At 40.4% G+C, this 25,878-nt stretch overlaps 1 pseudogene; it reads right to left on the reverse strand.

Moving 5' to 3' along the window:
- Positions 1-696: 696 nt before the first annotated feature.
- LOC106600470 (epidermal growth factor receptor substrate 15-like 1) overlaps positions 697-25,878 on the reverse strand; it is a 55,252-nt pseudogene continuing 30,070 nt past the window's right edge.

Genomic DNA, 25,878 nt, shown 5'->3' on the forward strand with positions numbered 1-25,878 from the left:
GTTATCTATAAATCTGGCAATGCGGTTGCATTCACGAGATGTTAATCTATAATTCTTTGAATGACAATATTAAATTTTAAAAATGTTTTCGAATAGTAATTTTGTAAATTGTAGCGCTGCTTCACCGGAAGCATTTGAGGGAAAATATTTTCTGAACGCCACGCGCTGATGTAAAATGCTGTTTTTATATATAAATATGAACTTTATCGAACAAAAAATGCATGTATTGTGTAACATGATGTCCTAGGAGTGTCATCTGATGAAGATTGTCAAAGGTTAGTGCTGCATTTAGCTGTGTTTTGGGTATTTGTGATGCATGCTAGTTGCTTTGAAAATGGCAGTGTGATTTTTTTTGGCAGGGTACTCTCCTAACATAATCTAATGTTTTGCTTTTGCTGTAAAGCCTTTTTGAAATTGGACAACGTGGTTCAATTCAGGAGAGGTGTATCTATAAAATGGTGTAAAATAGTCATATGTTTGAGAAATTGAAGTTATAGCATATAGAGGTATTTGTATTTCACGCGACGCGATTCCACTGGCTGTTGACTAGGGTGGGACGCAAGTGTCCCACGTTCCCAGACAGGTTAATTAGGTTTTAGAGTCATAAAGCAACTGAGGAAAAATAAAATGCTACTTTTTATACCACTTGAACGACGAAAAATTATATTTTGTCAGCTCCGTAAAACATTAACTCCATCAGAGTGCTGAAAAAACAGAATGTTTAAGCTATTCAAGTATTTTCTGTGCTAGATATAAGGGATAATGTATACTTTATAAATGTTTTATTTTCTGAATCTAGAAAAGCATGCCAAATTGAAATATGCCCTGGAGCTTTACAAAGCGCTATAAAATAAAGTTTGGAGATTTTTATTACACATTTTAATAATCTAATGTAAGAATTCAACAATAAACACCTTTAACAATAAACATGGAGTCAACATCAATTAATTTAGTTGCATTTTATAGAAAGATTTAAGAATGAACAGGTTTCTTCTTTACATGGTGTGATAGCTGACACTTTGGTCTATGAAAATATATATTTAAAATGTTGTTAATACTAAGAAAAATATTTGTGGGAAAAATGTTCAGGTTGTCCCATCTTTCAAGAATCTCTTACCTAAATTATTTACTTTAACATGCAGTACATTGGAGTCCTGTAAAAAATATATGTTTTTGAATTGAACAACATTACCAGAAATTAGAAATACACGTATTGTTTTAGAAACATTATAAAGCATGCTCATCCATTATTTGTAATTTTTTGTGTATTTATGGCAAAACATATTTTGGCTGGTAAACAATGTGAGTAGCCACAGTGGCTGGTGGACCAAAAAGTACATTTCCCACCCTATACCCAACCCTGCTTACCTGTAGGCTTGGGGCTGGGCCAGGGGCTGTGGGAGGTGAAGAGATCACTGCTATCAAACGGACTGCCACTGGGCTGAGACAGAGACAATGAAAGGAAGATAAAAACACAAAGGCCCAGTGCAGTCAAAAATGTGATTATCCTGTGTGTTAAAAACACTCACCAGACAGTTTATTAGGTACCCCACCCCATTCACAAAAATGGATCGCTCCTACATATGTGGTTTGCTATATAAAGCAAGCAGACAGGAATCAAGGCATTCAGTTACAGTCCGATTGAACGTAAAATGACCTAAGCAACTTTGAGCGTGGTATGATTAGGGCTGTGGCGGTCATGCATTTTGTCAACTGGTGATTGTCATGCAAATAATTGCCGGTCTCATGGTAACTGACCGGTAATTAACATAAACACGTTTAGCATCTCCTGGTTTCCATGCATAGCCTACAAGCCACTGATGCAGACCTTTGGAACATCTACATTTAAAAAAGAAATAAAGCCATTTAATATAGCCAACACCATCACAATAAATCCATTATTTATTTTAGACAGTTGTAAAGAAACATGATATGAAGAAAATGTAGCCTATTTCAGAAGAGCAGAATAGCATATTCTGAATTGTCCTTATGTTAGGCCCTGATCTGGCTATGCCATGGGCTACACTAGTTCATTTAGCAGACAATAATTACTTAGAATTCCGTGGCATTATTTTATAGCATGAAGAATACAATTGAACAAAGCTGAATAAAATAGAAAGGATATTTTCCCCAAACGATTTCCGAGGGAGTGCTCACATGGGCAATTGTGTTGAGCAGTTAACAAAGAAACAGGTCTTCCTCATATGCTTAATTTAGAGTTATTTATGCAACTTTAGTTTTGATACAAACGTTAGGCTATATGTTTTGATTTTTAATACGATGCGACAAATGATGATTTGAAAAAAGTTGCATGAAAGGCATGAGCTCTGCTGTTTCTTGCGCAGGCTATATTTCATCTCATTCACAATTTGACTTGTACTTGATAAAATTTTCATCTATCAGACTATTCTTAATTTAATCTAGTCTTTACATATTGCCTACTAAAATATATATATATATATTTGGAATTATTTTTAATTTAGAATTTCCCACAAAAAAAAGTCATCCGTAGCCTGCACTAGAATAGCGAATGGAGGTTACGTGCATTTACGTTTTTAATATGCAAGCATAGGCACCACGTCTATAAGGTTAGGGGAAGCTTTCCCTAAAGTAAATTTGATAAAGATAGCATAAAATCGCCTACTCCTGTCTATACAGACATAATTCAAATCATTCAAAATAGGCTACTAAAGCATGATTAGCTTTATTTTAAAATAAGTTGTGGATTGTTTTAAATCACATTGCCTACAGTGAAAGGAAAGGCAGTGCGTGCAATTTGGGCAAATTATTGTTGAGTTGCGACTGTCTCTGAAAAGTAAAGAGGCCATGCCAAGCATTTCGCAATATTTCAAAATACAATCGCTGAAATACATAGTTTTTGAAAGCAAATGGTTATTGCTGTAAAGAGAATATAAACAAACAAATAACCAATCTTTTAGTTATCAAAATTCTCAATTTAACTGCGCGAACAACATTATAGCATACCTTATTGGCACCAGTAGAGAGCATCAGCAATATCCTTGGTGTGTGCGCACTGCACATATTCACTATTTATAATTGTTGGGTCAGTGCTACTTAAAAGTTTTTGGAAAATAATTTCCTTCTCCGGTTTAGATGGACGTCATATTTTATTTGTGTCTCCCCATCTCGTAGGCCTATTATATGGACAATGTTGTTTTTATTGATCTATGTGTCAGTGTCAGCAGAGTAGGCTACCCTGTAAATTGTCATATTAAAAAAGATTCTGCTAATGTCTCCAGTCATATAACATGTAGTAGAATTGCATGAAATGTGTTTATTAAATAAGATCACATTTTTCCCATGAAAAGAAAGAAGAAACTTATCCAATATAGCCTATCGCAGGGATCATCAACTATATAGAGACAGCCGCGGGCCGTTTTTTTTCTTGTCTGGATAGTCGGGGGGACGGAACATAACTAAAAATAATTTTTAGACCGCAAATTGACCGCAGCAAGAAGGCCAAAAATATATAATATTTGACTAAAACATAATCATTTCAAATTATGCTTACATTTGTATACATCTCTGTTTTGTGTGGGAATACTTGGGAACAGATTTCCTAAATTAAAATCACTTGAAGCTGATTTCCTGGTGTTTTTACAGTCTATTATGTCCAACAATAAATATATATATATATTTTTTAATCAAATTAAAATATGTTCAGAAAACTTGGGTGGCCAGATAAAACCACCTCCGGGCCAAATTCGACCCGTGGGCCACCAGTTGGGGAACCCTGGCCTATAGCCTAGGCCTACTCTACTCTATACATCAGGGGTCGTCAACTGACGGCCGTGGGATAAATTTGGCCCGTGGGTGGTTTTATTTGACCCCAAGTTTTCTGAACAAAAAAAACAAAAACTTTTTTGGTGGGGGGGGATTTTCATTGTTGGACATAAAAGATTGTAAAAACACCAATAAATCAGCTCCAAGTTATTTTAATTTAAGAAATCTGTTCCCAACTGTCAATTAGCCTATCAGAAGCTTCTAAAGCCATGACATCATTTTTGACATCATTAAGTGTATGTATACTTCTGACCCATTGGAATTGCGATTCAGTGAATTATAAGTGAAATAATCTGTGTCATGCACAAAGTAGATGTCCTAACTGACTTGCCAAAACTATAGTTTGTTAACCTGTTAGGGCTAGGGGGCAGTATTGACACGGCTGGATAAAAAACGTACCCGATTTAATCTGGTTACTACTCCTGCCCAATAACTAGAATATGCATATAATTGGCTTTGGATAGAAAACACCCTAAAGTTTCTAAAACTGTTTGAATGGTGTCTGTGAGTATAACAGAACTCATATGGCAGGCCAAAACCTGAGAAGATTCCATGCAGGAAGTGGCCTGTCTGACAAGGTGTGTTTTATCTTGGCTCTTTTTATTGAAGACTGAGGATCTTTGCAATAACATGACACTTCCTACGGCTCCCATAGGCTCTCAGAGCCCGGGAAAAAGCTGAAGGATATCGAGGCAGGCTCTGGCTGAAACACTTTATCGCGTTTGGATAGTGGCTGGTCAGAGTACTGTGGGCTTAGGCGCGTGCCCGAGTCGACCGAATGCTTTATTTTCTTTCCTCTGTTTACCTAAATGCAGATTCCCGGTCGGAATATTATCGCTTTTTTACGAGAAAAATGGCATAAAAATTGATTTTAAACAGCGGTTGACATGCTTCGAAGTACGGTAATGGAATATTTAGATTTTTTTTGTCACGAATTGCGCCATGCTCGTGACCCTTATTTACACTTCGGATAGTGTCTTGAACGCACGAACAAAACGCCGCTGTTTGGATATAACGATGGATTATTTTGGACCAAACCAACATTTGTTATTGAAGTAGCAGTCCTGGGAGTGCATTCTGACGAAGAACATCAAAGGTAATCAAACTTTTGTAATAGTAAATCGGAGTTTGGTCAGGGCTAAACTTGGTGGGTGTCTAAATAGCTAGCCATGATGGCTGGGCTATGTACTCAGAATATTGCAAAATGTGCTTTCACCGAAAAGCTATTTTAAAATTGGACATATCGAGTGCATAGAGGAGTTCTGTGTCTATAACTCTTAAAGTAATTGTTATGCTTTTTGTGAACGTTTATCGTGAGTAATTTAGTAAATTCACCGGCGGTTTGCGGGGGGTATGCTAGTTCTGAACGTCACATGCTAATGTAAAAAGCTGTTTTTTGATATAAATATGAACTTGATTGAACAAAACATGCATGTATTGTATAACATAATGTCCTAGGTGTGTCATCTGATGAAGATCATCAAAGGTTAGTGCTGCATTTAGCTGTCTTCTGGGTTTTTGTGACATTATATGCTAGCTTGAAAAATGGGTGTCTGATTATTTCTGGCTGGGTACTCTGCTGACATAATCTAATGTTTTGCTTTCGTTGTAAAGCCTTTTTGAAATCGGACAGTGTGGTTAGATTAAAGAGAGTCTTGTCTTTAAAATGGTGTAAAATAGTCATATGTTTGAAAAATTGAAGTTTTAGCATTTTTGAGGAATTTGAATAACGCGCCACGGGTTTACACTGGCTGTTACGTAGGTGGGACGATTTGGTGCCACCTAGCCCAGAGAGGTTAACCTGTTAGGGCTAGGGGGCAGTATTGACACGGCTGGATAAAAAACATACCCGATTTAATCTGGTTACCACTCCTACCCAGTAACTAGAATATGCATATACTTATTACATATGGATAGAAAACACCCTGAATTTTCTAAAACTGTTTGAATGGTGTCTGTGAGTATAACAGAACTCAAATGGCAGGTCAAAACCTGAGAGATTCCTTTACAGGAAGTGGTCTGTCTGACCATTTCTTGAACTTCTTTTCCATCTCTATCATTTACTAAGGATCTCTGCTCTAACGTGACACTTCCCACGTCGTCCATAGGTGCTCAGAGCCCGGGAAAAAACAGAATGTCGTCATTCCAGCCCCAGGCTGAAACACATTATCGCCTTTCTCAAGTGGCCGATCAAGGGACACTGGGCTTATGCGCGTGACCCGAACGCCCCCGCCTTTGGGATTTTTTCCTCTGTTTGCCGAAAAGGAGATTCCCTGTCGGAATATTATCGCTTTTCTACGAGAAAAATGGCGTAAAAATTGATTTTAAACAGCGGTTGACATGCTTCGAAGTACGGTAATGGAATATTTAGAATTTTATTGTCACGAATTGCGCCATGCGCGACACTTCTTTACTATTTCGGATAGTGTCTGGAACGCACGAACAAAACGCCGCTATTCGGATATAACGATGGATTATTTTGGACCAAACCAACATTTGTTATTGAAGTAGCAGTCCTGGGTGTGCATTCTGACGAAGACAACAAAAGGTAATCAAACTTTTATAATAGTAAATATGATTATGGTGAGTGCTAAACTTGCCGGGTGTCTAAATAGCGAGCCCGTGATGCCTGGGCTATGTACTTAGAATATTGCAAAATGTGCTTTCACCAAAAAGCTATTTTAAAATCGGACATATCGAGTGCATAGAGGAGGTCTGTATCTATAATTCTTAAAATAATTGTTATGCTTTTTGTGAACGTTTATCGTGAGTAATTTAGTAAAATGTTAGCGAATTCCCCGGAAGTTTGCGGGGGTATGCTAGTTCTGAACGTCACATGCTAATGTAAAAAGCTGGTTTTTGATATAAATATGAACTTGATTGAACAAAACATGCATGTATTGTATAACATAATGTCCTAGGGTTGTCATCTGATGAAGATCATCAAAGGTGAGTGCTGCATTTAGCTGTCTTCTGGGTTTTGGTGACATTATATGCTGGCTTGAAAAATGGGTGTCTGATTATTTCTGGCTTGGTACTCTGCTGACATAATCTAATGTTTTGCTTTCGTTGTAAAGCCTTTTTGAAATCGGACAGTGTGGTTAGATTAACGAGAGTCTTGTCTTTAAATAGCTGTAAAATAGTCATATGTTTGAGAAATTGAAGTAATAGGATTTTTAAGGTTTTGAAAATCGCGCCACAGGCTGCCAGTGGCTGTTACGTAGGTGGGACGCAAGCGTCCCACCTAGCCCATAGAGGTTAACAAAAAATGTGTCGAGTGGTTGAAAAACGAGTTTTAATGACTCCAACCTAAGTGTATGTAAACTTCCGACTTCAACTGTAAGAGCGACGTCAACTTACTAACATTACGACCAGGAATATGATATTCCCGAAGCGAATCCTCTGTTGGGACCACCACCCTGGACAATGGATCTAATCCCAGAAGCCAACGGCGCCGTAGAAGGGGCAGACAGAGCGGCCTCCTTGTCAGGCTCCGTAGACATAAACATAGCACACTGCTCCCGCGTATACTACTAGCCAATGTCCAGTCTCTTGACAACAAGGTAGATGAAATGCGAGCAAGGGTTGCCTTCCAGAGAGACATCAGAGATTGTAACATTCTCTGTTTCACGGAAACGTGGCTCTCTCGGGATATGTTGTTGGAATCGGTTCAGCCACCGGCATCGCGCCGACAGAGATAAACACCTCTCTGGGAAGAGGAAGGGCGGGGGTGTATGCTTCATGATTAACGACTCATGGTGTAATCATAACAGCATACTTCTGCTCAACCCGCCTTGAATTCCTCACAATCAAATGCCGGCCATATCTTCCAAGATAATTATTGTCAGTTATCGTCACAGCTGTGTACATTCCCCCTCAAGCAGACACCAAGATGGCCCAAAAGGAACTTCACTTGACTCTCTGTAATATGGAAACCATATATCCTGAGGCTGCGTTTATAGTAGCTGGGGATTTTAACCTGTTAGGGCTAGGGGGCAGTATTTGCACGGCTGGATATTTTTTTTTTACCCGATTTAATCTGGTTACTAATCCTACCCAGTAACTAGAATATGCATATACTTATTATATATGGATAGAAAACACTCTAAAGTTTCTAAAACTGTTTGAATGGTGTCTGTGAGTATAACAGAACTCATTTGGCAGGCAAAACCCTTAGACATTTTCTGACAGGAAGTGGATACCTGATGTGTTGTATTACCTTTAAACCTATGCCATTGAAAAACACAGGGGCTGAGGAATATTTTGGCACTTCCTATTGCTTCCACTAGATGTCACCAGCCTTTACAAAGTGTTTTGAGTCTTCTGGAGGGAGATCTGACCGAACAAGAGCCATGGAACGATGATGGCCCATTAGACACCTGGTGCGCGAGTTCATGTTGGGTACCCTCATTCCAATACGTTATAAAAGAGTATGCATTCGTCCACCTTGAATATTATTCATGTTCTGGTTAAAAAAGGCCCTAATGATTTATGCTATACAACGTTTGACATGTTTGAACGAACGTAAATATATTTTTTCCCCTCGTTCATGAAGTGAAGTCCGGCGGGCTTAGATCATGTGCTAACAAGACGGAGATTTTTGGACATAAATGATGAGCTTTTTTGAACAAAACTACATTCGTTATGGACCTGTGATACCTGGAAGTGACATCTGATGAAGAGAATCAAAGGTAATGGATTATTTACATAGTATTTTCGATTTTAGATCTCCCCAACATGACGACTAGTCTGTATCGCAACACGTATTTTTCTGGGCGCAGTGCTCAGATTATTGCAAAGTGTGATTTCCCAGTAGGGTTATTTTTAAATCTGGCAAGTTGATTGCGTTCAAGAGATGTAAATCTATAATTCTTTAAATGACAATATAATATTTTACCAATGTTTTCTAATTTTAATTATTTAATTTGTGATGCTGACTTGACTGCCGGTTATTGGAGGGAAACGATTTCCTCAACATCAATGCCATAGTAAAACGCTGTTTTTGGATATAAATATGAACTTGATAGAACTAAAAATGCATGCATTGTCTAACATAATGTCCTAGGAGTGTCATCTGATGGAGATTGTAAAAGGTTAGTGCATCATTTTAGCTGGTTTTATGGTTTTGGTGACCCTGTCTTTGAATTGACAAAACATTACACACAACTCTTGTAAATGTACTGTCCTAACATACTCTAAATTTATGCTTTCGCCGTAAAACCTTTTTGAAATCGTAAAACGTGGTTAGATTAAGGAGATGTTTATCTTTCAAAGGGTGTAAAATAGTTGTATGTTTGAAAAATTTGAATTTTTACATTTATTTGGATTCAAATTTGCCGCTCTTGAAATGCACCTGCTGTTGATGGAGTGCACCACGGGTGGGACGCCTGCGTCCCACCTAGCCCATAGAGGTTAACAAAGCAAATTGGAAAACAAGGCTACCTAAATTCTATCAGCATATTGATTGCACTACCCGTGGGGGAAATACACTCGACCACTGCTACTCTAACTTCCGCGATGCACATAAAGCCCTCCCCCGCCCTCCCTTCGACAAATCTGACCACGACGCCATCTTTCGCCTTCCGTCTTATAGGGAGAAACTCAAACAGGATGTTCCAGTGACTAGAACCTTTCAACGCTGGTCTGACCAATCGGAATCCACACTTCAAGATTGTTTTGACCACGAGGACTGGGATATGTTCCGGTCAGCCTATTTATAAGGAAATACATTGGAGATGTTGTACCCACTGTGACTATTAACCTGTTGGGTCTAGGGGGCAGCATTTGCACGTCTGGATAAAAAAAATGTACCCGATTTAATCTGGTTACTAATCCTACCCAGTAACTAGAATATGCATATACTTATTATATATGGATAGAAAACACTCTAAAGTTTCCAAAACTGTTTGAATGGTGTCTGTGAGTATAACAGAACTCATTTGGCAGGCAAAACCCTGAGACATTTTCTGACAGGAAGTGGATACCTGATGTGTTGTATTGACTTTAAAGCTATCCCATTGAAAGACACAGGGGTTTAGGAATATTTTGGCACTTCCTATTGCTTCCACTAGATGTCACCAGCCTTTACAAAGTGTTTTGAGTCTTCTGGAGGGAGATCTGACCGAACAAGAGCCATGGAACGGTGATGTCCCATTAGACACCTGGCGCGCTACTTCATGTTGGGTACCCTCGTTCCAATACGTTATAAAAGGCTATGCATTCGTCCACCTTGAATATTATTCATGTTCTGGTTAAAAAGGCCCTAATGATTTATGCTATACAACGTTTGACATGTTTGAACGAACGGAAATATATTTTTTCCCCTCGTTCATGACGAGAAGTCCGGCTGGCTTACATCATGTGCTAACGAGACGGAGATTTTTGGACATAAATGATGAGCTTTTTTGAACAAAACTACATTCGTTATGGACCTGTGATACCTGGAAGTGACATCTGATGAAGAGAATCAAAGGTAATGGATTATTTACATAGTATTTTCGATTTTAGATCTCCCCAACATGACGTCTAGTCTGTATCGCAACGCGTATTTTTCTGGGCACAGTGCTCAGATTATTGCAAAGTGTGATTTCCCAGTAAGGTTATTTTTAAATCTGGCAAGTTGATTGCGTTCAAAAGATGTAAATCTATAATTCTTTAAATGACAATATAATATTTTAACAATGTTTTCTAATTTTAATTATTTAATTTCTGACGCTGACTTGACTGCCGGTTATTGGAGGGAAACGATTTCCTCAACATCAATGCCATAGTAAAACGCTGTTTTTGTATATAAATATGAACTTGATAGAACTAAAAATGCATGCATTGTCTAACATAATGTCCTAGGAGTGTCATCTGATGGAGATTGTAAAAGGTTAGTGTATCATTTTAGCTGGTTTTATGGTTTTGGTGACCCTGTCTTTGACTTGACAAAACATTACACACAACTCTTGTAAATGTACTGTCCTAACATACTCTAAATTTATGCTTTCGCCGTAAAACCTTTTTGAAATCGTAAAACGTGGTTAGATTAAGGAGATGTTTATCTTTCAAATGGTGTAACATAGTTGTATTTTTGAAAAATTTGAATTTTGACATTTATTTGGATTCAAATTTGCCGCTCTTGAAATGCACCTGCTGTTGATGGAGTGCACCACAGGTGGCACGCTAGCGTCCCACCTAGCCCCAAGAGGTTAAAACCTACCCTAACCAGAAAACATGGATGGATGGCGGCATTTGCGCAAAACTTAAAGCATGAATTACCGCATTTAACCATGGAAAGAAGTCTGGGAATATGGCTGAATAATAAAATTGTGTAGTTATTCCCTCTGCAAGGCAATCAAACGAGCAAAATACCGGTACAGGGACAAAGTGGAGTCGCAATTCAATGGCTCAGACACGAGACATATGTGGCAGGGTCAACAGGAAATCACAGACTACAAAAAGAAAACCATTAACCTCTATGGGCTAGGTGGGACGCTTGCGTCCCACCTACGTAACAGCCACTGGCAGCCAGTGGCGCGATTTTCAAAACCTTAAAAATCCTATTACTTCAACTTCTCAAACATATGACTATTTTACAGCCATTTAAAGACAAGACTCTCGTTAATCTAACCACACTGTCCGATTTCAAAAAGGCTTTACAACGAAAGCAAAACATTAGATTATGTCAGCAGAGTACCAAGCCAGAAATAATCAGACACCCATTTTTCAAGCCAGCATATAATGTCACCAAAACCCAGAAGACAGCTAAATGCAGCACTCACCTTTGATGATCTTCATCAGATGACAACCCTAGGACATTATGTTATACAATACATGCATGTTTTGTTCAATCAAGTTCATATTTATATCAAAAACCAGCTTTTTACATTAGCATGTGACGTTCAGAACTAGCATACCCAAAGCAAACTTCCGGGGAATTCGCTAACATTTTACTAAATTACTCACGATAAACGTTCACAAAAAGCATAACAATTATTTTAAGAATTATAGATACAGACCTCCTCTATGCACTCGATATGTCCGATTTTAAAATAGCTTTTTGGTGAAAGCACATTTTGCAATATTCTAAGTACATAGCCCAGGCATCACGGGCTCGCTATTTAGACACCCGGCAAGTTTAGCACTCACCATAATCATATTTACTATTATAAAAATGTCATTACCTTTTGTTGTCTTCGTCAGAATGCACACCCACGACAGCTACTTCAATAACAAATGTTGGTTTGGTCCAAAATAATCCATCGTTATATCCGAATAGCGGCGTTTTGTTCGTGCGTTCCAGACACTATCCGAAATAGTAAAGAAGTGTCACGCGCTTGGCGCAATTCCTGACAATAAAATTCAAAGTATTCCATTGCCGTACGTCGAAGCATGTCAACCGCTGTTTAAAATCAATTTTTACGTCATTTTTCTCGTGAAAAGCGATAATATTCCGACAGGGAATCTCCTTTTCGGCAAACAGAGGAAAAAATCCCAAAGGCGGGGCGGTCGGGGTCACGCGCATAAGCTAGTGTCTCTTGATCGGCCACTTGAGAAAGGCGATAATGTGTTTCAGCCTGGGGCTGGAATGACGACATTCTGTTTTTTCCCGGGCTCTGAGAGCCTATGGAAGACGTGGGAAGTGTCACGTTAGAGCAGAGATCCTTAGTAAATGATAGAGATGGCAAAGAAGTTCCAGAAATGGTCAGACAGGCCACTTCCTGTAAAGGAATCTCTCAGGTTTTGACCTGCCATTTGAGTTCTGTTATACTCACAGACACCATTCAAACAGTTTTAGAAAATGTAGGGTGTTTTCTATCCATATGTAATAAGTATATGCATATTCTAGTTACTGAGTAGGAGTGGTAACCAGATTAAATCGGGTATGTTTTTTATCCAGCCGTGTCAATGCTGCCCCCTAGCCCTAACAGGTTAAGGAGATGTTTATCTTTCAAATGGTGTAAAATAGTTGTATTTTTGAAAAATTTGAATTTTGACATTTATTTGGATTCAAATTTGCCGCTCTTGAAATGCACCTGCTGTTGATGGAGTGCACCACGGGTGGCACGCTAGCGTCCCACCTAGCCCATAGAGGTTAACATCAGTACATAGCATCTCAATGTATTACAAATAGCTTTATCCTTATTAATACATTCTATACAACCATGTGGATGCAAGTCTCATCGCTGAGGCTATTATATAAACCGTTTTATGGTAATATGGCTATATTGTCTCTTCTGAGTATCACAAAATTGTACCAAGCGGACCAGTTCGTAGCTGGATTCTTCACCAATCTTCCATACCTTCTCCAGACACAAATGTCGCTTGGCTCCCCAATTCTGTGAGTTGGAAGAATTTCCTGTGTCTCTCTATGGGCCATGTGGCAAGAGATTCTCCTGGAATGTTACCACTCCTTCCCACAGGGACTGGGTGGGGGAAGGTAGGTTGGGGATGGTGCAAGGGGGGAGGGGGTCAACTGTCCTCCCTGTACTCAAAGAGGCCAACGTCATGACAGTATATTAGGTAGTTGTTGGGGAACTCTTAGATTACTTGTTAGATATTACTGCACTGTCGGAACCAGAAGCACAAGCATTTTGCTACACTCACATTAACCTCTATGGGCTAGGTGGGACGCTAGCGTGCCACCCGTGGTAAAATATTATATTGTCATTTAAAGAATTATAGATTTACATCTCTTGAACGCATTCAACTTGCCAGATTTAAAAATAACCTTACTGGGAAATCACACTTTGCAATAATCTGAGCACTGCGCCCAGAAAAATACGCGTTGCGATACAGACTAGACGTCATGTTGGGGAGATCTAAAATCGAAAATACTATGTAAATAATCCATTACCTTTGATTCTCTTCATCAGATGTCACTTCCAGGTATCACAGGTCCATAACGAATGTAGTTTTGTTAAAAAAAACTCATCATTTATGTCCAAAAATCTCCGTCTTGTTAGCACATGATCTAAGCCAGCCGGACTTCTCGTCATGAACGAGGGGAAAAAATATATTTACGTTCGTTCAAACATGTCAAACGTTGTATAGCATAAATCATTAGGGCCTTTTTAACCAGAACATGAATAATATTCAAGGTGGACGAATGCATACTCTTTTATAACGTATTGGAACGAGGGTACCCAACATGAACTCGCGCGCCAGGTGTCTAATGGGACATCATCGTTCCATGGCTCTTGTTCGGTCAGATCTCCCTCCAGAAGACTCAAAACACTTTGTAAAGGCTGGTGACATCTAGTGGAAGCAATAGGAAGTGCCAAAATATTCCTCAGCCCCTGTGTTTTTCAATGGGATAGGTTTAAAGGTAATACAACACATCAGGTATCCACTTCCTGTCAGAAAATGTCTCAGGGTTTTGCCTGCCAAATGAGTTCTGTTATACTCACAGACACCATTCAAACAGTTTTAGAAACTTTAGAGTGTTTTCTATCCATATATAATAAGTATATGCATATTCTAGTTACTGGGTAGGATTAGTAACCAGATTAAATCGGGTACATTTTTTTTATCCAGACGTGCAAATGCTGCCCCCTAGCCCTAACAGGTTAACATCTGATAACCATGTGTATGTGACAAAAACATTTTTTGATTTGAATTTGATTTGATTATTTATTTTTTTATACTTGAAGGGGTTTAAATTCTAAATCAAATAGCAAAATGATCCTTGGTATGGCCTTACTACCCCCCCATAGAAATGTTGTGCAACAATGAAGTGTTTACATTGATGTCAGAGTAATTAGAGGGACAATAGAGTGCTGAGTACCAGGCCATTAGCGACTGTCAGTTAGCAAGTTCAGTAGACTACTAATTACCATCTGTGTCATCAGAGCACAGTTTTGGAGAAGCCTAGTTACCATGACTAAACGGTCACGTGGAATTTGAATCGTGACCGCTGGTGTGGAGGTAATATGGTCACCGTAACAGCCCTGGGTGTGATCGTCGGTGGTAGGCGCGGTGGATCTTGTATCTCAGAAATGTCCGCCCTTCTGGGCTTTTCACGCACGACTATGTCTAGGGTTTACTAAGAATGGTGCAACAAACAAAAAACAACCATTCAGTGGCAGTCGGCAGTCCTGTGATAATGTCCTTTTAGTGTAAGAGCTGTATGAAAAGACTGCTTGAAATTTCTGCCTGTTTTGGTGGGATGGAGCTTTGGCCAGGCTGGTGACATCAACAGGTGGTAAATTGGTTAATAGACCAATACGAAAGAGAGTTACAAACATCTCTGCCAATAATAGCTAGTTTTCCCCTCCCCACTCAGACCACTCCCAGACAGTCCTAGCAAAATTATTGCCTGGGAAAATGCTCTTCACTAAGAAGTTATTTTTGTTTATTTTTGACCATTTTAATTGAAAGCAATCACAGTAAGGTACTTAACCTGTTATGGCTAGGGGGCAGTATTTTCACGTCTGGATAAAAAACGTACCCGATTTAATCTGGTTACTACTCCTGCCCAGTAACTAGAATATGCATATAATTATTGGCTTTGGATAGAAAACACTCCAAAGTTTCTAAAACTGTTTGAATGGTGTCTGTGAGTATAACAGAACTCAAATGGCAGGTCAAAACCTGAGAGATTCCTTTACAGGAAGTGGCCTGTCTGACCATTTCTTGAACTTCTTTGCCATATCTATCTTTTACAAAGGATCTCTGCTCTAATGTGACACTTCCTACGTCTTCCATGGGCGCTCAGAGCCCGGGAAAAACCTGAATATCGTCATCCCAGCCCCAGGCTGAAACACATTATCGCCTTTCTCAAGTGGCCGATCAAGGGACTGTGGGCTTAGGCGCGTGCCCTGGCTGCCCCCGTCTTTGTGATTATTCCTCTGTTTGCCGAAAAGGAGATTCCCGGTCGGAATATTAGCGCTTTTTTACGAGATAAATTGCATAAAAATTAATTTTAAACAGCGGTTGACATGCTTCGAAGTACGGTAATGGAATATTTAGAATTTTTTTGTCACGAATTGCGCCATGCGCACGACCCTGATTTACCATTTCGGATAGTGTCTGGGACGCACGAACAAAACGCCGCTATTCGGATATAACGATGGATTATTTTGGACCAAACCAACATTTGTTATTGAAGTAGCAGTCCTGGGAGTGCATTCTGACGAAGACAACAAAAGGTAATAAAACTTTTATAATAGTAAATCTTATTTTGGTGAGTGCTAAACTTGCCGGGTGTCTAAATAGCTAGCCCGTGATGGCTGGGCTATGTACTTAGAATATTGCAAAATGTGCTTTCACCAAAAAGCTATTTTAAAATCGGACATATCGAGTGCATAGAGGAGTTCTATATCTATAATTCTTAAAATAATTGTTATGCTTTTTGTGAACGTTTATCGTGAGTAATTTAGTAAATTGTTAGCAAATTCCCCAGAAGTTTGCGGGGGGTATGCTAGTTCTGAACGTCACATGCTAATGTAAAAAGCTGTTTTTTGATATAAATATGAACTTGATTGAACAAAACATGCATGTATTGTATAACATAATGTCCTAGGTGTGTCATCTGATGAAGATCATCAAAGGTTAGTGCTGCATTTAGCTGTCTTCTGGGTTTTTGTGACATTATATGCTAGCTTGAAAAATGGGTGTCTGATTATTTCTGGCTTGGTACTCTGCTGACATAATCTAATGTTTTGCTTTCGCTGTAAAGCCTTTTTGAAATCGGACAGTGTGGTTAGATAAAGGAGAGTCTTGTCTTTAAAATGCTGTGAAATAGTCATATGTTTGAAAAATTGAAGTTTTTGTATTTTTGAGGAATTTGTAATTCGCGCCACGCCTATCATTGGATATTGGAGCAGGTGTTCCGCTAGCGGAACGTCTAGATGTAAGAGGTTAATGGTTACCCAGAAATGATTTGATATTGAGATAAAAAAGAGCTGCATTGGACCTTTAATATCATCAAAATCGATAAATTAAACTGATAAAAGGAGGATCACATTTCAGTACCAACATATTCAATAATTACAATAAAAAACATAAATTATATAAATTACCATTGCATATAATATATTGAATAATTCTGTTAGTATTTACCTTGATGGGAGGAGTAGGTTTTTTACTGAAGGGGTCTGCTGATGAAAACAGATCTGTCTTGGTCATCTTCTTGAAGAAGTCTTCAGACGCAGCATCCTTAAATGCATCACTCTCTTTGAAGGCATCACATCTACATCAAATGGATCAGAGGGGAGAATGGAGAAGTGCTTAGCTGGATCTGAATGATCACTAGGCAGATCTTGACAAGTGTGACATACAGGTATAGAATGTTGAGCCTCTGGAACAAACTCTATGTCCAGTTTATTAGGTAGACAACCCCGTTCACGAAAATGGTTCGCTCCTAAAGGCAGTGAGTCTCGTAGCTGTGGCTTGATATACACTGCTCAAAAAATAAAGGGAACACTTAAACAACACAATGTAACTCCAAGTCAATCACACTTCTGTGAAATCAAACTGTCCACTTAGGAAGCAACACTGATTGACAATACATTTCACATGCTGTTGTGCAAATGGAATAGACAACAGGTGGAAATTATAGGCAATTAGCAAGACACCCCCAATAAAGGAGTGGTTCTGCAGGTGGGGACCACAGACCACTTCTCAGTTCCTATGCTTCCTGACTGATGTTTTGGTCACTTTTGAATGCTGGCGGTGCTTTCACTCTAGTGGTAGCATGAGACGGAGTCTACAACCCACACAAGTTGCTTAGGTAGTGCAGCTCATCCAGGATGGCACATCAATGTGAGCTGTGGCAAGAAGGTTTGCTGTGTCTGTCAGCGTAGTGTCCAGAGCATGGAGGCGCTACCAGGAGACAGGCCAGTACATCAGGAGACATGGAGGAGGCCGTAGGAGGGCAACAACCCAGCAGCGGGACCGCTACCTCCGCCTTTGTGCAAGGAGGAGCAGGAGAAGCACTGCCAGAGCCCTGCAAAATGACCTCCAGCAGGCCACAGATGTGCATGTGTCTGCTCAAACGGTCAGAAACAGACTCCATGAGGGTGGTATGAGGGCCCGACGTCCACAGGTGGGGGTTGTGCTTACAGCCCAACACCGTGCAGGACGTTTTGCATTTGCCAGCGAACACCAAGATTAGCAAATTCGCCTCTGGCGCCCTGTGCTCTTCACAGATGAAAGCAGGTTCACACTGAGCACGTGACAGACGTGACAGAGTCTGGAGACGCCGTTGAGAACGTTCTGCTGCCTGCAACATCCTCCAGCATGACCGGTTTTGCGGTGGGTCAGTCATGGTGTGGGGTGGCATTTCTTTGGGGGGCCGCACAGCCCTCCATGTGCTCGCCAGAGGTAGCCTGACTGCCATTAGGTACTGAGATGAGATCCTCAGACTCCTTGTGAGACCATATGCTGGTGCGGTTGGCCCTGGGTTCCTCCTAATGCAAGACAATGCTAGACCTCATGTGGCTGGAGTGTGTCAGCAGTTCCTGCAAGAGGAAGGCATTGATGCGATGGACTGGCCCGCCCGTTCCCCAGACCTGAATCCAACTGAGCACATCTGGGACATCATGTCTCGCTCCATCCACCAACGCCACGTTGCACCACAGACTGTCCAGGAGTTGGCGGACGCTTTAGTCCAGGTCTGGGAGGAGATCCCTCAGGAGACCATCCGCCACCTCATCAGGAGCATGCCCAGGCGTTGTAGGGTGGTCATACAGGCACATGGAGGCCACACACACTACTGAGCCTCATTTTGACTTGTTTTAAGGACATTACATCAACGTTGGATCAGCCTGTAGTGTGGTTTTCCACTTTAATTTTGAGTGTGACTCCAAATCCAGACCTCCATGGGTTGATAAATTGGATTTTCATTGATTATTTTTGTGTGATATTGTTGTCAGCACATTCATCTACGTAAAGAAAAAAGTATTTAATAAGATTATTTCTTTCATTCAGATCTAGGATGTGTTGTTTAAGTGTTCCCTTTATTTTTGAGCAGTATATAAAGCAGGGAGACAGGCAGAGATATTCAGTTACTGTTCAATTGAACATTAGAATGGGCAAAACAAGTGACCTAAGTCACTCTGAGCGTGGTATGATCATCATTGCCAAACGCGCCGGTTCCAGTATCTCAGAAACAGCCGGCCTTCTGGGCTTTTCACTCACAATAGTATCTAGGGTTTCCCGAAAATGGTGCGACAAACAAAAAACATTCAGTCAGTGGCAGTCCTGTGTGTGAAAACAGCTTGTTAACGAGAGGTTGAAGGAGAATGTAAAAAATTGAACAAGCGGGCTACAAACAGGAAAATAACGGCGAAGTACAACAGTGGTGTGCAGAATGGCATCACGGAACGGACAACTCATCGGTCCTTGTCACGGATGGGCTACTGCAGCAGACGACCACACCGGGATCCGCTCTTATCAGCTAAAAACAAGAAGAAGCGGCTCCAGTGGGCACTCGATCACCAACACTGGACAAATAAATCGCCTGGTCCGATGAATCCCGATTCATGTTGCGCCTAGCTGATGGCAGAGTCAGGATTTGGTCTAAGCAGTATGAGTCCATTGTCCCATCCTGCCTGGTGCCAATGGTGCAGGCTGGTGGTGGTGGTGTAATGGTGTGGGGAATATTTTCGTGGAAAACGTTAGGTTCCTTGAAACCAATTGAGCAACATTTCCATGCCCAAATAATTCAGTCTGTTCTGGAGAAAAAGGTGGGTACCTAATAAACTGCCCTGTGAGTGTACAGTCCTAGCCATATAATTAAAATAGTTTCAGAATTGTTAAAATAATATAAGCACAAACATTCAGAACATATCAAGATAATGCACTATTGCAGCAGTATCACCTTTGAAGGGGTCTGATTTGAAGGGCTCCTATGTCTGGAAGGGGTCTACTGCTGGAAGGGGCTCTGGTGTTGATTTGTTGCTACTAAACGTGGCTATCTTCGATAGATTTTTTTTATTTTACGCACGTGTAGGTAGTGCACCAAAAAATTTCTTCTCCATCTCCAACTCTGATATGAGCATTGATTAAAAAGGTATCATTTCTGTCAGGTGTGAGAAACAGAATGTGATGTCAAACTAAACGCATTGTGAGAATTCCACATGAATAGCCTGTATATAATATATATTTAAGTAAGCCAAGCTCCTTCCTGTCTTGGGTGGTATTTACTTATTAGGGCAAATCATAGCAATACGTATTGCAAAAGAAAAGGACAAAGAGCGTTTCTTATTGGACTTCAGGTATTCCCTCCCTGCTTGTCAGTTTTCTTCCGTTTGGTGCCTAATGAACAAGACCCTGGAATTGGGACAACACTACTCACCATGGCTCCAAAGCCTCCGTTTTCATTCTTTGAGAACCCTCCTTCACTCATGTCAGCCATGTTGGTCATGCTGCCAGCGTGTGTCTGGCTGTGTGTCCCTTCAGAGAGTTGTTGTATTGCTCTATAGTCTTAGTCACCTCCTGCTGACTGTCCTGGATCTGAGACAGCTTACAACGAGCCTGCACGGACAAAAGACTGTCAGGACGACAGTATAACAGCACTGGACCTTCTTGTAAAAGGGTCCCGTCTAGAAAACACCTCTAACCCTTACCTTCTAGTCACTTGTCTAGATCTGAAAGTATTGGATAGGTATAAGCAATATGGGGAATATTTCATTTATACTGAGCAAAAATATAAATGCAACATTTGAAGTGTTGGTTCCATGTTTCATGAGCTGAAATAAAAGATCCCTGAAATTGTCCATACATACAAAAAGCTTATTTCTCTCAAATGTTGTGCACAAAGGTGTTTACATCCGTTAGTTAGCATTTCTCCTTTGCCAAGATATCCACCTGACAAGTGTGACCTATCAAGAAGCTGATTAAACAGCATGATCATTACACAGGTGCACCTTGTGCTGGGGACAGTAAAAGGCCACTCTAAAATGTGCAGTTTTGTCACACAACGCTACAGTTTGGAAGTTTTGAAGGAGTAGGCAAATGGAATGCTGACTGCAGTAATGTCCACCAGAGCTGTTGGCAGATAAATTATCATTAAATTATCTACCATAAGGTGCCTCCAATGTCATTTTTGAGAATTTAGCAGTACATCCAACCGGCCACACAACCGCAGACCACGTGTATGGCGTGTGGGCGAGCGGTTTGCTGATGTCAATGCTGTGAACAGAGTGCCCCATGGTTGCGGTAGGGTTATGATATGGACAGGCATAAGCTATGGACAATGAACATAATTGCATTTTATCGATGGCAATTTAAAAGCACAGAGAAACCGTGACGTGATCCTGAGGCCCATTATCGTGCCGTTCATCCGCCACCATCACATCATGTTTCAGCATGATAATGCCCGGCCCCATGTCGCAAGTATCTGTACACAATTCCTGGAAGCTGAAAATGTCCCAGTTCTTCCATGGCCTGTATACTCACCAGACATGTCAACCATTGAGTATGTGTGTGATCGACGTGTACGACAGCGTGTTCCAGTTCCAGCCAATATCCATCAACTTCGCTCAGCCATTGAAGAGGAGTGGGACAATATTCCACAGGCAACAAACAGCCTGATCAACGCAATGCGAAGGAGATGTGCAATGCTGCATGAGGAAAATTGTGGTCACATCAGATAGTGGCTGGTTTTCTGATCCACACCCTTACTTTTTTTAAGGTATCTGTGACCAACATATGCATATCAGTATTCCCAGTCATGTGAAATCCATAGATTAGGGCCTAATTAATTTATTTCAATCGACCCATTTCTTTGATGAACTGTAACTCGTTGAAATTGTTGGATGTTGTGTTTATATTTTTGTTGGTATAGCATTGGAAGGAACATTTCCTTTTTCTGGATGGACATTAAAGTTATATTCTACTCCAAACTTAACACTACCTTAATTTAAATCAACATTTGACTATTTCCTGAACAAGAGCTATAGTATCTCTTTCCCCGTACATTGTTGATCTCATCCTGCGTGGCCTTGAGGGACTTGATAATGCTGTCTAGCTACATGCGTCATATTGTACCCTAATCTAAACACTAAATTAAATTATTAAAAAATAATTTCTAGACTATATCCTGAAAATGACTGATGCGCTCTCTCTCTTCTCTTACGCTTTCCCCGTACCTGGTTTATCTCGTCCTGCGTGACCTTGAGGGACTTGATGATGCTGTCCAGCTGCATGCGTCCAGCCAGCAGGCTCTGTTCTAGCTGGGTCTCGTCCTGTTGTAGTCTGTTCAGGTCAGACTTGGTACGGCTTAGCTCGTCCTCCTGAGTATGAATGTCAGACTCCTGGCTGTGGATCTGGGTCTGTAAGGATGAGATCTGTAAGGAGGGAAAAGAGGAGGAGACTAGATATAAGATGGGTAAGGAAGAATGAAAGAGTCAAGAGAAAACGAGAGATGAGAGACAGGGTGAGAAAGACAGACATAGAAAATGTCATAACTACTCATAAGACAGCACAAAAAGAGACCGCTATCCAAGCTTCAGGAATCCCATGAAAATCAGATATGATAAGCGCTAGTGACAGCCTAAAACTGGGGACATTCGTTTTTCCTGGCCCTGTCAGGAGTTCAGGAAAAACTCCTGGCCCTAATGATGAGATCAAACCTGTTGCTAACTGACAGCAACAGGAGTCATCCAGTAAATCAATTAGATGTTATAAGCCTCTATAAGTGAGGACAATAGTTTTTCCTGTTCAGACCATAATAATATAAGTGTGTTGCTAACTGACCAGCGTGGACTCGTCCTGACACTTCTGCCTGACGTCGTTGAGCATGCCATCCAGCTTGTTCCTCTGCTGATCACCGTGGATCTCATAATACAGGGTTCCCCAATAGGCGGCCCGTGGGTGATTTTATTTGGCCCCCCAAGTTTTCTGAGCAATGTTGTTGAACATAAGACTGTAAAATCACCAGGAAATCCTCTCAAAGTGATTTTAATTCAGGAAATCTGTTCCAGAGTATTCCAATGAAATCAAGGTTTGAAATGACAAACTGTTTGTCAAATACTATATCTGTTTGGGCTTCTTGTGGTCAATTTGCAGTGCACAAATGATTTATAATTATGTTCCAGCCCGCCAACCATCCCCTCAAGAAAAATAAATCGGTCCGCAGATGAATGTAATTGGGGACCCCTGTCCTAATAGATAAAACCTCAGACCACAGCAAGCCCATAGATAGACATAGTGCCTTCAGTAAGTATTCATACCCCATGACTTATTCCACATTTGTGGAGTTACAGTGTGAATTCAAAATGAATTAAAATAAACGTTTTTTTCTAACCCATCTGCACACAATACCCCATAATGACAAAGTGAAAACATATTTTTAGGAATCTTTGCACATTTATTGAAAATGAAAAACAGAAATATTCAATTTACATAAGTATTCACAAGTCAATACTTTTTAGAAGCAGCTTCGGCAGACATTACAGCTGTGAATCTTTCTGGGTAAGTCTCCACACCTAGATTGTGCAACATTTGCCCTTTATTATTTTCAACATTCTTCAAGCTGGTTGTTGATCTTTACTAGACAACCATTTTGGCCTAGTGTTTTTGGTTATTGTTCCACTGAAAGGTGAATTCCTCTCCCAGTGTCTGGTGGAAAGCTGACTGATCCAGGTTTTCCTTTAGGATTTTACCTGTGCTTAAGTCTGTTCCATTTCTTTTTTTAATCCTGAAAAATTCCCCAGTCCTTAACGATTACAAGCATACCCATAACATCATGCAACCAACACTATGCTTGAAAGTATGGAGAGTGGTACTCAGTAATGTGTTGTATTGAATTGGCCACAAACACAACACTTTGTATTCATTTTTTGGAGTATAACTTTAGTGCCTTGTTGCAAACAAGATGCATGTTTTAGGATATTGCATATAATAGGACCTTACATATAATTATATATGTATGAGGTACAGAGATGAAGTAGTCATTCAAAAAAATCATGTTAAATACTATTATTGCACACAAATTGAGTCCATGAAACTTATTATGTGACTTGTTAAGCAAAGATTTCCTTCTGAACATATTTAAGCTTGCCATGACAAAGGGGTTGAATACTTATTAATTCAAGACATTTCAGTTTTCCATTTTTTATTAATTTGTAAAAATGTAGAAAACATAATTCCACTTTTACATTATGGTGTATTATGTGTAGACCAGTGACAAAAACATTTTTCAGGCTGTAACACAACAAAATGTGTAAAAAAAGTAATTGATAGTTAGTATTCAGATGACTGCTCTCCCGGTCCAGGTTAAACTGTATCTCCTGATGAATGGACACACACCAGAATGCACACCTTTTTGTGATGGTTTTAAATTAGAATGGTCAATAATAAACTAAAATAGCTTCTTTCCAAAGAGCAATTTTTCAAGTAAGAATTTTGCTAAGAATGTCTGGGACTGGTCTGAGTGAGAGGCCTAAATTGGGAGGGAACTGTAACCTGAAAACGAGTGTTTATTGGCAGAGAGGTTTGGAACTCTGTTGTTGGTCTATTAACTTATACCGCCCAGTGATCTTGCCAAGCAGGCCAAAATTCCATCCCACCAAAACAAGCTGAATGTTAAGTGGCCTTTTATAACAGCTCTTACACTAAAATGGCATTATCATCATTTTCACAATAATATTCCAACCTCAGTGTGGAAATATATATAAAACATAAGAAAATCATGTTCTGACTGCACTGGGCCTTTGAGCTAGTATCAAGGAAGTATCATGCCAATGCGGCCCTAGGGATGCATAGGGTGTAGGAGCAAGGGTTTGATTTTGGACCCATGGATTAAATGGGACATCTCTAAAGACAGTCAATTCCTTGGAGTCTCACCTGAACCTCATTGTTCTTCTGTCTGATGCCTTCCTCCTTGTCCCTGATGTCCTGCTCCAGAGTGTACTTCTCCCTACAACACCATTCACACACACACACACGAGCTTGGTGAGAAGATGAAATCAAATGATACATTGCTATCCCAGCCAAATACTTGGAGATTAGTTGAATCAAGCACAATAGTGCTTGGTTGGAACACAAATGTGCACTCTGGGGGTTTGCGAGGTATAGATTGAGAAACACTGCCCAAGCTAATGCTACAAGTTGCAACAGCTGAACAGCACATAATGCTTACGTGTCATTAGGTTACCTGTGTATTCCAGTGTATTAAGGATAGAGTGCTGAGGAGGCAGTGCGAAGAGAACAGTGTTTAAAAACCACACATCAAGGAAAACCACCAGGGCGTCACATAGGAGATCAGCTGAGCTGGAAAAACCAGGGAGAGTGTCTGTGTCCCAAACACTCGAGGCAACTAGAAGATATCTAAACCTGTTGAGACCTCTCTTTACACTGGGCTAAGAAGCAAATTGCAGAGTGAGCATACTCAGAGCCACTAAGCCCAGTACTCCATCAAATCTACAATTCCACAAAGTGGTCACCCTGGCACATTTTTGGGATGGGGCTGGAGAAATGTAATCACTCACCCTTTCAATAAGATTCCCATTTATTTTCGAAGGAATGACAAAGAGTTCCTCCAGGGAGAGGGGGTTAGGGTTAGAGGGGTTGGGGGCGGAGCTCACCTCTGTAGCTGGGCGATTTCCTGACTGATGTCATCCAGCTCTTTGGTGCCTGTCAGGTCAGCTGACTCTGTAGAACTGCTGCTGTCCTGAGGGGACTGGGAAGAGGGTGGGGAGAGGGAGTGAGAGAGGGGGAATGGAGGGTAGAGGGGATAAGAAGGGAGAGAGAGAAGAGGAAGACAAGGAAGAGGGGTAAAGGGGTAAGAAGGGAAGGGATATGGGAGGAAGTGTAGATAATAGATAATGGGATAATGAGAGGGGGTAGAAAATGAGGGAGGAAAAGAGGTAAGGAAAGGGAAAAGAGTGTGTCAAGGAGGTCTAGTGGTTAGAGCATTGGGCCAGTAACCGAAAGGTTGCTGGATCGAATCCCAGAGCTGACCAGGTAAAAAGCTGTCGTTCTGCCCCTGAACAAGGCAGTTAACCCACTGTTCCTAGGCAGTCATTGTAAATAAGAATTTGTTCTTAGTTAACTTTTTTTATTTATGACAGACTTGTGTCTCCAATCAAATAGCCTAAATGCCCCTATCAAATAAAAATGCGCTACAATTTGAATATGACA

Source organism: Salmo salar, chromosome ssa03, assembly GCF_905237065.1.
Source record: "Salmo salar chromosome ssa03, Ssal_v3.1, whole genome shotgun sequence".
Classification (NCBI taxonomy): Eukaryota; Metazoa; Chordata; class Actinopteri; order Salmoniformes; family Salmonidae; genus Salmo; species Salmo salar.